Here is a 14839-nt window from a genome sequence, read left to right on the forward strand (position 1 = left end):
ATCAATGTATATGGGCCCAATTTTGGTGATCCCACCTTTTTTCAGAACCTTTTTAATGCAGTGCCAGATTTGATTAGCTCTAACATAATCATTGGAGGGGACTTAAATCTAACCTTAGACCCAGTTTTGGATAGACAACGCCCTCAATCTGGTGTATTCAAGAGTGGAGAGACTCTTAAAAATTGATTAAACTCTCATAATTTGGTTGACATCTGGAGACGTCTGTACCCCACCGGGACAGATTATTCATACTTTTCTGCAATTCATAAAACCTATTCCAGGATTGATTACTTTTTGTTAGACTCTAGATTGCCGGCATCAGTATCAGCCTGTAAATACCACAATATTCATATATCAGATCATGCGCCTGTGTGTTTGAATCTTAAACTGGATTATGAGAAGGGCAGGTTCAATTGGCACCTGAATAACGCTCTGCTGAAGGATAAAGAATTTTTCTCCTATATCTCAAAGGAAATCAAGTTATACTCGAGCTCTAATGACACAGTGGATGTGGATGACTCAATGCTTTGGGAAGTTATGAAGGCGGTCATAAGGGGATGTACAGGTCCTTCTCAAAATATTAGCATATTGTGATAAAGTTCATTATTTTCCATAATGTCATGATGAAAATTTAACATTCATATATTTTAGATTCATTGCACACTAACTGAAATATTTTAGGTCTTTTATTGTCTTAATACGGATGATTTTGGCATACAGCTCATGAAAACCCAAAATTCCTCGTTAATTTTATGTGGATCTGTGAGCGCCATCTTCAAGCTTAATACGATGTATAGCTCTCGATGCCTGCAACTGTTTAAGCTGTCGAGCTAGTAATTTATGCTAATTTTGTGAGATAGGAATTTTGGGTTTTCATGAGCTGTATGCCAAAATCATCCGTATTAAGACAATAAAAGACCTGAAATATTTCAGTTAGTGTGCAATGAATCTAAAATATATGAATGTTAAATTTTCATCATGACATTATGGAAAATAATGAACATTATCACAATATGCTAATATTTTGAGAAGGACCTGTATAGTGTCGTACGAGGCGGCGAAAAACAAAAAGTCCAAGTTGATGTTGAATGAAATAGACAATCTGCTGACTAGCCAAGACGGCTCATATAAATTACAACAGAGTCCAGATACTCTAAATAAAATAACAGCTCTGCGATATGAATATAATTCTATTATGTCAAGAAATGTTTCTAGATTGCTGTTACAAGTTAAATAAAGATGGTTTGAGTTGGGCAACAAACCGCATAAATTACTAGCTCGACAGCTTAAACAGTTGCAGGCATCGAGAGCTATACATTGTATTAAGCTTGAAGATGGCGCTCACAGATCCAGATAAAATTAACGACTGCTTTGCAGACTTCTATGCCAAAGTTTATCAATTGCAGGGAAAATTCGATGTTGAAAAAATGTAAAGGTTCTTGGATAACCTAATCCTGCCGAGACTACTGTCAGACTCAGCGGAAGTACTAGAAGCTAATATAACTCTGCAGGAGATTGTATGTGTCATCTCTGCTCTTCCCAATAATAAAGCGCCAGGTCCCGATGGTTTCAGCGTTGAGTTTTTCAAAGCATTCAGTCCCAAACTATCGCCTTTACTTCTGCGTATGTTAAACCACTCTAAGCAAATAGCTAAACTTCCTCCTACTTTATACAAAAGCCAATATCTCGCTTATTCCTAAACCTGGCCGTGACCTGGGGGTTGTTTTTCCTATCACCCAATTTCCTTATTACCTTTAGAAACCAAAATTCTTGGGAAAATCCTAGCTAACAGACTCAGAGAATACCTAAGTTTAATCATCCATCCAGATCAGACTGGCTTTTTACCAGGTAGACACATGTTTTTTAATTTACGGCGTCTTTTCAATATACTATACTCAAACCATATAGACGAGGCCATGGTTATTTTACTAGACGCACAGCGTGCATTTGACCAAGTTGAATGGCCATATATGATGTATGCTCTTAATAAATTTGGTTTTGGGCCTCTATTTATAAAATAGATTGAAATAATTTAGCTTCTCTGGTTTCTCCATTAATTGGGATAAGAGTGAAGCAATGCTCCTCACATCAGGAGACGATCTGACTTTTTTGCAGTGCGCGCCATTTAAGATAACCCATAACACCTTCACATATTTAGGTGTGAAGATAACGAGGAGACCTGAGAAGCTCCTACAATTGAATTGGCAGAATAAAATCTTACAACTTAAGCAGAATATTGACGTTTGGAAGACTCTCCCACTATCTATGGCTGGTAGCATTAACGCTATTAAAATGGTGGTATTGCCACGGCTTCTTCATTTATTCCATTCTGTTCCATGTTTTATAGGTATGTCATACGTCAAACAGTTAGACTCCATTATCGTCCCCTTTATTTGGGGCTATAAGAATGTCTGAATCTCCGAAAAACACTTATGTAAACCACAAACAAAAGGTAAATTCTCCTTGCCAGATTTCAAATTATATTATTGGGCAGCTCACTTATCCATTATGGCATGGTGGAAGAAAGGTCCGCACTCATCCAACAATTCTTGTCCTGCCTGGTTATCCTTGGAACGACTGCATTGCCACAATACGTCCCTGATTGCCAGTCCTATTAAAATAAAATAAAAAACCACTTTATAATAATAATTTTGTTATTGGCAATACTATAAGAATTTGGAAGCAGATACAGAATTATATAAAAACTCTGACAGTCTACTTTGATGCCCCCATATGTGAAAACCATTCCTTTGTTCCGGGTCTCAGCGACGCCGTTTTTCAAATGTGGGGAATGAAAGGTATCCGTGCGATAGGGGACCTATATTGATGGTACCTTTGCATCTTTTGCTCAGTTGTGTTCTGTATATGATGTTCTTTCGTTTTTTAACCAGGGGGCAGTCTCATACTTTTATAAGATTCTCAACAATATACCAGTGGACACACCTAGCATCAGGAGGGCATGGGTGGATGAGTTGGGGCAGCAGATATCTGATGAAGTGTGGGAAGAAGGTTTGAAAAGTATATATGACTGTGCAGTCAATGCCAGACACAATCTTATACAATTCAAAACAATGCATAGACTTCACTATTCGAGAGAAAAAATTAAGCACTTTCTATCCGTACGTGTCACCAATATGTAATCTTTGTAAGGCTGCTAAGGGCAACTTGTTTCACTCCTTTTGATCATATGTGCAGCCTCACACATTTTGGAAGAAAAGTTTTCATTTCTTTTCCACAGCTTTTGGGAAACAGTGGGACCTGGATCCACTTATTGCCATTTTCGGATCACCTAAGGTTTTGCCCTCAGCCAATAAATACGAGAAAGTTGGCCTTTTGTTTGGTATGGTGATCGCTAAAAGGTTGATTTTGAAACTTTGGAAGAAGGACTTTGTACCCACATTTGATCTGTGGCTGGGAGAACTGGCAAACACGCTGCATCTGGAAAGAGATATTGCAACGAGGACAAAGTAAACGTGTTTGAAAAAATATTGGACTCTGTACTAAAATCCCTTCAGTGATGTGATTGTAAATGATCAAAGGACTAATGCCTGGTATTATGTGCGCCCTTGTTTCTTTGTGTGCTTTTGGAATGTTGGGTTTCAAACTGTGGTGAATTCATGTCATATTGCTTTGACTGTGTAGCTTTTGTTATACGATGTGCTGTTTTTGTATGGGTGGGTAGGTAAGGGATTTGACTAATGTTGTTGAAGTCTGTTAAAGTACTAAAATGCCAATAAATGTATTTAAAAAAAAACTGTTTTCAATCAGTTTCTTTCTATTCTTTTGTCCTTTGCTCCTCATTCTTCTTTTTGTATTTTGACCTTTACTTACACCCTAGTTATGATCCACCAGTACACATTTGGACTAACAGAGCTTAATATTTTAATCATGCCGCTTGTTCAGAATGTTCCCCTAAGAAAAGCAGACTGGGTGATGTGTCCTACAGTAAAACCACAAACACAGACTTCTGAGCTACAGTAATTGATTTGCCCTCAATCACTGCTCCCTTAATCTACTTACTGTTGCAACCAAGTCAAAAAAAATATCAATAGAGAAGGAAGGTCTGGCTGACTAAACAGGGCTCTGCTGGTGCAACAGACCAGCAGAGGCACTTAGAAATTGAAGTAAAGAGCTGAGTAGATGAGGGTTATGGAAGTCTGAGATTCACACAATGCCGGACATTGCAGGAGTAAGAAAGCTTAAGAAAAGCAGTGGGAGGGAGCTGAAGGAAGCAAGATATGAGTAAAGCTTTTGTATATCCGTGAGGCAGACACCCTGTCTACTTTTAAGGCTAGGCTTAAAACTTTCCTTTTTGATAAAGCTTATAGTTGGTGTGACTTAGGTTATCCTGAGCCTGTAGTTATGCTGCTTTAGGTTTAGGCTGCTGGAGGATATAATGATTACTTTCACTCTCTCTGCTACATTCTCATACTACTCTCCAATTTTGCATTATTTGCTATTATTTCAGCTTTTAACTTTATGTTCTCTCTCTTTTCTCTTCCTAGAAGCTACACCTGGCCTGACTCTATATCTACCTGTGACACCTTTCTGGAGGGGGGCATCGTCCAAGCTTCTGCTGGCAACAATTTAATGCTCACCTTCTACCGATGATACACTTGGCCCTGTCTTTCAGTGTTTCACCCTATCTTTCTCCTAGACATAGCTACTGACTGAACTTTTACTGTGACTAACTGTATGTGCTCTCTTTCAGACTCTAACCTTGAAAACTGGCTCAGAGTTTATCTGTTTTTTCTTTCTAGATAAAGCCAATAAAGGAGCTACATCTATTGACATTTACTTTTCCTTCCCATAGAAAGTATTCCTGGATCAGTGCTTCTGTGTTCTTTTTCCTTCTCTGCTCTGTTCTCTCAAACACCCAGTCGGTCATGGCAGATGGCCGCTCACACTGAGCCTGGTTCTGCTGGAGGTTTCTTCCTGTTAAAAGGGAGTTTTTCCTCTCCACTGTCGCTACATGCATGCTCAGTATGAGAGATTGCTGCAAAGTCAACGCCAGTGACTGTCCACTGCCTCTACATGCTCATCCAGGAGGAGTGAATGCTGCAAGTCACTGACTGGATGCAATCTGCTGGGTTTCCTTAGATAGAAAAACATTTAACCAATTTGAATAAATAACTGATTAGGATTAATTGGAATGTATGTACCTGACTTGAAATCTGTATGACTTGATTGAATTTACTTTGTGAAGTGCCTTGAGACAACATGTGTTGTGAACTGGCGCTATATAAATAAAACCGAATTGAATTATGAGCTACAGAAAATTTGCTCAAAAGAACAGGGAATTTCACCAAAATCTGCCATGTTTTCAGGTTAAACCTATTTATTTTTCTTATTTCCCAAATTCAGTAATTAATGCAAGGGAATGAATATTACAAAAAATATTTTGTAATGTTGTCACATTTAAAGTAAGCATTTTAAGTATGCAGAAAGCACAAACAAATGGGCCTTAACAAGAAATGAAGGCTGAAATGAAGTATGGGCTTTGACTGCAACATTTCAGAACAGACAGACTTTTAAAAAAATGCTCTGATGGAAAAAAAAATGCACGATTCTGCTTTGTGTGTACTTGGGCGGAAAATGTCACAAGAGGCACAAGACATGAGCTGAACACAATTAAAGGACACAACTTGAGGAATCTGTCATCTGGGCTTTAGATAAAGGCTGGAAACATTAAGTAATGAGCTAACCTAATTTTAAAATAGACTACACTGAAATATTTTGGTCAAAATTCCACACTTTTTCAGAATCAAACTCTGGAATCGGGGATATTTTTGCCACAAACTGATAAATCCTTCATCAGTTTGTTCAGTGTTTTGGCTCTGATGCTGCTCCCACAGCAGATGATGACAGAAGAGACTGTACCCTCCACAACAAACGAATAGAAGGTCTGCAACATCTTGCTGCACACACAAATGAACCTTGGCTTCATAAAGAAAACGAGTCCACTCTTCCAACACCCCTACTTTTCTTCCAATTGTAGAAATAGTCCATAAATGATATTCCAGTTTATCCATAAAACCAAAATCTTCAAAATATGGAACCCACAAAAAAAAGTCTAAACAAGCATGGACCAACGGACAGATGGATAGATGATCAAGTCCAATGACGATTAACTGTTACAAGGACGGTTGGACAGACGCATTGGATGCGCAGAGATGGAAAGATGGATGTATGAAACTTGAATGTCCAAATTCCTCAGATGGAAGAACAGATTAATTTAGGGACAAAAATGGATGGGCAGATGGATGAATAAAACTCAAATCTCTGAATTCCTTGCTTTTTGAAAACGTTTTGCTTTTAAATTTGTAAATTCATTATAAATTCATGATCAGATTTTTGTTTTTGATGTAGTAGTGCTCAGACGTAATATACAAAACTTGAAACAACTAGACTGAAAGGATGCATGGACGAACTTACAGAGAGATGCATGTGTTGACGATGTGTTGATCAAGTCGTCCAATGATAGTTTACCGACTGTTGTATGGACAGAAGGAAGAATGGACATATAATGAGACAAATGGCACCCTCCTACTTGGAAAATTAAAGATGACAATTGAACAGGGAATTTAAATGCAACGTGAAGGAACCCTACACAGTACAGACCCAGCTAATGCAGAGGATGGCAGTATTTTGCAGGTGTCCCTCCTTTTTATTTCATATAGTTATATATCAAAGAAATAATAGCGTGGATCTAGGGGGAGGTGCAGAAACTAGATCTGAGCATCAGATTGCTGGATCAGTCAACAGTGACCTTCCCTCTCATCATCCCGGACCGCTATTAGCATTACAAGATTACATTTTAGCCAGACAGGAAGTGCATGATGCTGCAGGTGATGGATGACAGAAAAGTTTCAGGTTTCTCTGTGTTTAAATGGCAGAGGTTACACAGAGAAAAGAGCATTCAGTCCAGCCAATATAACTAAATACTACTGTATACAATCACAGTGATAAAGTCCGGGCTTATCATAGTATATAAAACAGGTTAGCAAGAGATGTTTCTGATTAATATTACAAATTATTGTAATAAAGCTCCTGACCTAATCTTCAACACCAGCAGTCATTCAATCAGTCAGTCAGACAAGCTATCCACCTTAAGCCAGAGGTTTAAGTATTTCTGTCATGCTCAGTATGAAAGCAGATGAAAAGAAACACAAAATGCAGTTCAACAGAAAGACTATGCAAGACTCTCCTCCATGCAAACATCCATCACTGACAAACAGTGTGAAAAACTGTACAAACAAGTCCTCCACAGCTGTGCAGATACTGTATGGGTTAAATATTTTTAAAAAAGCAAACACTGCAGCCTTTAACCTTGCAGCTTTTAGTGCTGTGTACAGATGAGCAGCGTCTCCATGGCAGCCTGTGGAGTAAGAGGTCACAATGAGAGTGTGTGCGCATGACAACAAAGCTAATGTTATTTCCTGTATGTGGATGTAGTGCTGATTTAATGCTTATCTGAACCTGCCCATCTCTAGTATGTAACTGGAGAGATAAAAGCAACAATAAAATGGTAGAAAGAAGCTCGCATGGCAATTTCCACTTAAAAAAACAGCATTATTTAGAAATAAATACGCTGCAGTCTAATCTGAAAAATGTCTTTAAAGGGCAGTATGGTGAATAAATTAAAATGGCTTTGCTGGGATTAGGTTTTGACAGCCTGTACATAAAGTAAATCCCCACATTCCTCAACAGAGTGGATGCCAGCCAGCTGCAGCAAGTTACTGAAAATAAACAAAATCTCCCTAAAACAGTAAGAATTTACTTAGAAGTGTTTAAGTATGAAGAAATGCAGCAAGAGAACCGTTTCAGGGATGTTTTAACTCTTTGTGCGACTTTATAGACCGGTTACAATAAAACACACAGTAAACTATCAATTTCAAACAGTAATTGGCGTGAGGACAATAATGATGTCATTTGTTTCCTACCAGGTGTAAATATGCCACCAAAATAGATTTTTAATCTACGTTTCTGGAAAACATCCACAAATGGGATGAGGACAGGAACAGATATAACCAGATGCCTATGCTGCATAAAACCCTCACTGACGTTAAATCAGTCTCTTTCTGTTTTAGGCCAGGTAAGATCACCAAAATAATTCCGAATTTGCAAAATGTGAATTCTTTTTAGAATGAGTTTTTATTACTTCTTCAACGCAAACGTTCCCATATACTAAATATGGCATTTGTTTAAAACATTTTCAGTCACAAACAAGCGCACATTCATATACCGATACATAGGTAGGCAACCTGTCGTTAAGTGCTTTGCCCAGGGGCACATCGGTGTGACAGGAGGAAGCTGGAATTGAACCCACAACTTTCCAAACACCCTGCTTGCATCGTGTGACATCATGGAAAAATCTAAAGAAAACAGGCAAGATATAGGAGAACTGTGGACTTCCGATTTCCAGATGCCTGAAGGGGCCACATCCATCTGTTTAAACAATCAATTAAATAAAAAAAACATATGGAAAGTTGCTTAGAAAAAAAAAACACCATCTCCTGTTTGAAGTATGGAGCAGGCAGCTTCACAAAATAGATCACATCACAAGGAAAAAACATTTTGTTTCATTAGTTACAAAGTGGCTTAAGAACAATAGTCAATGTTTAGGAGTGGCCATAACAAATCCCTGAACTCAGTCCAGCAGAAGATGTGTGAGCAAGGCCAACACTCCCTTCTCTCCCTTATTATTCTTGCAATTAGCAATAATTTTGATCATCTTAATGTGAAACAGCAGTTTAGTTTGATTTAATGTTGTACTAACTCATTCCATTGAGCTGTATATATCTGATGAAAAATAATTTGTCTTTCTTGTGTGTGTATATATAAATATATATATATATATATATATATATATATATTTATATATATACACACACATGGGTTGGACAATGAAACTGAAACACCTGGTTTTAGACCACAATAATTTATTAGTATGGTGTAGGGCCTCCTTTTGCGGCCAATACAGCGTCAGTTCTTCTTAGGAATGACATATACAAGTCCTGCACAGTGGTCAGAGGGATTTTAAGTTATTCTTCTTGCAGGATAGTGGCCAGGTCACTACGTGATACTGGTGGAGGAAAACGTTTCCTGACTCGCTCCTCCAAAACACCCCGAAGTGGCTCAATAATATTTAGATCTGGTGACTGTGCAGGCCATGGGAGATGTTCAACTTCACTTTCATGTTCATCAAACCAATCTTTCACCAGTCTTGCTGTGTGTATTGGTGCATTGTCATCCTGATACACGGCACCGCCTTCAGGATACAATGTTTGAACCATTGGATGCACATGGTCCTCAAGAATGGTTCGCTAGTCCTTGGCACATCTAGCACAAGTATTGGGCCAAGAGAATGCCATGATATGGCAGCCCAAACCATCACTGATCCACCCCCATGCTTCACTCTGGGCATGCAACAGTCTGGGTGGTACGCTTCTTTGGGTCTTCTCCACACCGTAACTCTCCCGGATGTGGGGAAAACAATAAAGGTGGACTCATCAGAGAACAATACATGTTTCACATTGTCCACAGCCCAAGATTTGCGCTCCTTGCACCATTGAAACCGACGTTTGGCATTGGCATGAGTGACCAAAGGTTTGGCAGCCCGGCCGTGTATATTGACCCTGTGGAGCTCCAGACGGACAGTTCTGGTGGAAACAGGAGAGTTGAGGTGCACATTTAATTCTGCCGTGATTTGGGCAGCCGTGGTTTTATGTTTTTTGGATACAATCCGGGTTAGCACCCAAACATCCCTTTCAGACAGCTTCCTCTTGCGTCCACAGTTAATCCTGTTGGATGTGGCTCGTCCTTCTTGGTGGTATGCTGACATTACCCTGGATACCGTGGCTCTTGATACATCACAAAGACTTGCTGTCTTGGTCACAGATGCGCCAGCAAGACGTGCACCAACAATTTGTCCTCTTTTGAACTCTGGTATTTCACCCATAATGTTGTGTGCATTTCAATATTTTGAGCAAAACTGTGCTCTTACCCTGCTAATTGAACCTTTACACTCTACTCTTACTGGTGCAATGTGCAATCAATGAAGACTGACTACCAGGCTGGTCCAATTTAGCCATGAAACCTCCCACACTAAAATGACAGGTGTTTCAGTTTCATTGTCCAACCCCTGTATGTATATATGTATATATATATATATACAGTACAGACCAAAGGTTTGGACACACCTTCTCATTCAAAGAGTTTTCTTTATTTTCATGACTATGAATATTGTAGCTTCACACTGAAGGCATCAAAACTATGAATTAACACATGTGGAATTATATACTGAACAAAAAAGTGTGAAACAACTGAAAATGTCTTACAGGTCCTTCTCAAAATATTAGTATATTGTGATAAAGTTCATTATTTTCCATAATGTAATGATGAAAATTTAACACTCATATATTTTAGATTCATTGCACACTAACTGAAATATTTCAGTTCTTTTATTGTCTTAATACGGATGATTTTGGCATACAGCTCATGAAAACCCAAAATTCCTATCTCACAAAATTAGAATATTTCATCCGACCAATTAAAGAAAAGTGTTTTTAATACAAAAAACGTCAACCTTCAAATAATCATGTACAGTTATGCACTCAATACTTGGTCGGGAATCCTTTTGCAGAAATGACTGTTTCAATGCGGCGTGGCATGGAGGCAATCAGCCTGTGGCACTGCTGAGGTCTTATGGAGGCCCAGGATGCTTCGATAGCAGCCTTTAGCTCATCCAGAGTGTTGGGTCTTGAGTCTCTCAACGTTCTCTTCACAATATCCCACAAATTCTCTATGGGGTTCAGGTCAGGAGAGTTGGCAGGCCAATTGAGCACAGTGATACCATGGTCAGTAAACCATTTACCAGTGGTTTTGGCACTGTGAGCAGGTGCCAGGTCGTGCTGAAAAATGAAATCTTCATCTCCATAAAGCTTTTCAGCAGATGGAAGCATGAAGTGCTCCAAAATCTCCTGATAGCTAGCTGCATTGACCCTGCCCTTGATAAAACACAGTGGACCAACACCAGCAGCTGACACGGCACCCCAGACCATCACTGACTGTGGGTACTTGACACTGGACTTCTGGCATTTTGGCATTTCCTTCTCCCCAGTCTTCCTCCAGACTCAGTCCACTGCTTCCGCAGGTCCCCCAAGGTCTGGAATCGGCCCTTCTCCACAATCTTCCTCAGGGTCCGGTCACCTCTTCTCGTTGTGCAGCGTTTTCTGCCACACTTTTGCCTTCCCACAGACTTCCCACTGAGGTGCCTTGATACAGCACTCTGGGAACAGCCTATTCGTTCAGAAATTTCTTTCTGTGTCTTACCCTCTTGCTTGAGGGTGTCAATAGTGGCCTTCTGGACAGCAGTCAGGTCGGCAGTCTTACCCATGATTGGGGTTTGGAGTGATGAACCAGGCTGGGAGTTTTAAAGGCCTCAGGAATCTTTTGCAGGTGTTTAGAGTTAACTCGTTGATTCAGATGATTAGGTTCATAGCTCGTTTAGAGACCCTTTTAATGATATGCTAATTTTGTGAGATAGGAATTTTGGGTTTTCATGAGCTGTATGCCAAAATCATCCGTATTAAGACAATAAAAGACCTGAAATATTTCAGTTAGTGTGCAATGAATCTAAAATATATGAATGTTAAATTTTCATCATGACATTATGGAAAATAATGAACTTTATCAATATATGCTAATATTTTGAGAAGGACCTGTATATTCTAGGTTCTTCAAAGTAGCCACCTTTTGCTTTGATTACTGCTCCGCACACTCTTGGCATTCTGTTGATAAGCTTCAAGAGGTAGTCACCTGAAATGGTTTTCCAACAGTCTTGAAGGAGTTCCCAGAGATGCTTAGCACTTATTGGCCCTTTTGCCTTCACTCTGCGGTCCAGCTCACCCCAAACCATCTCAATTGGGTTCAGGTCCGGTGTTTGTGGAGGCCAGGTCATTTGGTGCAGCACCCCATCACTCTCCTTCTTGGTCAAATAGCCCTTACACAGCCTGGAGGTGTGTTTGGGGTCATTGTCCTGTTGAAAAATAATTGTTGGTCCAACTAAACACAAACCGGATGGAATAGCATGCCGCTGCAAGATTCTGTGGTAGCCATGCTGGTTCAGTATACCTTCACTTTTGAATAAATCCCCAACAGTGTCACCAGCAAAGCACCCCCACACCATCACACCTCCTCCTCCATGCTTCACGGTGGGAACCAGGCATGTAGACTCCATCCGTTCACCTCTTCTGCGCCGCACAAAGACACGGTGGTTGGAACCAATGATCTCAAACTTGGACTCATCAGACCAAAGCACAGATTTCCACTGGTCTAATGTCCATTCCTTGTGTTCTTTAGCCCAAACAAGTCTCTTCTGCTTGTTGCCTGTCCTCAGCAGTGGTTTCCTAGCAGCTATTTTACCATGAAGGCCTGATTCACACAGTCTCCTCTTAACAGTTGTTCTAGAGATGTGTCTGCTGCTAGAACTCTGTGTGACATTGACCTGTTCTCTAATCTGAGCTGCTGTTAACCTGCGATTGCTGAGGCTGGTGACTCGGATGAACTTATCGTCTTGCCATAATACAAATTCTAACAGTCTATTCAGTAGGACTGTATCCACCTCCTGCACAACACAACTGACGGTCCCAACCCCGTTTATAAGGCTTGAAATCCCACTTATTAAACCTGACAGGGCACACCAGCGAAGTGAAGACCATTTCAGGTGACTACCTCTTGAAGCTCATCAACAGAATGCCAAGAGTGTGTGGAGCGGTAATCAAAGCAAAAGGTGGCTACTTTGAAGAACCTAGAATATAAGACATATTTTCAGTTGTTTCACACTTTTTTGTTCAGTATATAATTCCACAAGTGTCAATTCATAGTTTTGATGCCTTCATAAATTTGTGAAGAAGATGAGGTGAAACTATCGATAGAATTACAAGATGGACTGATAGTGGGGTAGATGTATGTGAAACCATTATTTTCTAGTGTTTGGAAAGGCATGCAGAAATCATCTTACATGAAAATGGTCTCACCTGGAGCCTTGCACCCTGAGAGAAAATATCACCAAAAACTTAAATATGAGACATTCAGTGGCAGCGAGGAAGGGCTCAAAATGTCCAAGAGTGCTCTGCAACTGACATACCAACAGAACTTGTGACAAGAGCAGCAAAAAGCTACTTCTATTCTAGAAAACATCAAGAACAGACTAAAATGCTGCAGGAAGTATAATAATTGACAGCCCAGACTGCTAAGTAAGTAAAACTCTATTTATATAGCACCTTTCAAGACATAGACCTCAAGGTGCCGTACAAAAGAAAATTAAAAACATCAAAAATCAGTACATCAAATTAACGCAATTTTAAAAGAAAAGTTTCAAGTTGCTTTTAAAAAAAAAACTCACCAGAGTCAACAGACCTCAGACTAAAAAGGAGAGCGCTCCAGAGTCCTGAGGCTACTGCTGAGAAGGCCCTGTCACCTTTAGTTTTCAGCCTCTACACTTCTTGCTGTTACGTTATTTCCTCTGATGCCTCCTCCAGATTGTTCAGGTCACCTGGAAAATCTTTGGTCCAAATAAGAAATTCTAAACAGCCTCAGGAGCCCTGCACCTTGCCAACAGTGCATCTTATCCAAAGGAGTGGCCTTACTCCCAATCTTGCCCCCAAAACTCCTCCAGGAATATAATCCGTGATCAGTTCACAAAAAGTGGAGATCGATGACCCAACAATTGTTCTTCCAATTATTGTTCACGTATTTGCTTATAGAAGCCGAATAAAAATCAAAAAATGTCAAAAACAATTAAGTTTGTCAAGCATGCCTTTATGTTGTCAGTCACAATTACACAACATAAATTAGTGGACACAGTGATTGTCCATTTTCAATGCCGTGTAATCTTAGAACATTAAAACAAGACCAGAGAATCAGGAATAAATACTAAATAGGTCATTTTCATCAAAACAGACATAAAGGAAAAAGGACGGTGGACAAAGAGAATACTGAGAACCAAAAGGACCATGAGACATAGAGGAAGAGGAGGAAAAGGAGAGCCATGTGGGAGATGATATATAATGACTAAGCATTAAACTGTTGGCTCTAAGTAAAGTCATTCATCAGGCAACCTGCAGCTCTTGTCTGTTCATTCAGAGCTGCTTTCATTTAAAACATTTCATCACTTAAACGAGGAGAAAGCACGACAGCTAAAGACTGCATTCTGTATCACTTTATACTGCAAGTATATGTGCAACTTTAACAAGTCATGATGAATTACTTGAGTATATCCTAAATGATCAGCTAATAATAAGAATCATCATGACATGAGTCACTTTATCAGAAGTGAATATTCCTCAAAACTGAATGCTGATTATTTAATGTCTTCCTGAAGTTCTTGTATTGAAGGTCGAGCCTGAAATAGTGGATCATTAAATGTAGCAATTAATAAGGCTACTTTATTATATTTATATATTAAAAATCTGTCTCATTAAATAAAATGTATTTTCTCTTAGCAGTCTCCAATCTCATCAATTCTGAAAGAATAAATCCTTTTTCTGCAAACCTTTATGGTATACTTTACAAAGAAGAATAAATAGGATTTTCATATTGGAAAAGCATTTCCTCAGAAAAAGAATATTGAGATAAAGGATGAATAATTATATTGAATGTGGTCACCAACAGAATCCATGATCATCTTAAAAGGGAAATCATAAAGCAAATTCAGAATGAACATTCAGAGCATAATTAGCCATCACATAAAATCACAACAAAATGTGACTCAATGTAATGTGAATTCTAACCTTTTTAAAAACCAGTAAGTTTGACCTTAACCCCATAACTTGAG

Source organism: Girardinichthys multiradiatus, chromosome 9, assembly GCF_021462225.1.
Source record: "Girardinichthys multiradiatus isolate DD_20200921_A chromosome 9, DD_fGirMul_XY1, whole genome shotgun sequence".
Taxonomy (NCBI): domain Eukaryota; kingdom Metazoa; phylum Chordata; class Actinopteri; order Cyprinodontiformes; family Goodeidae; genus Girardinichthys; species Girardinichthys multiradiatus.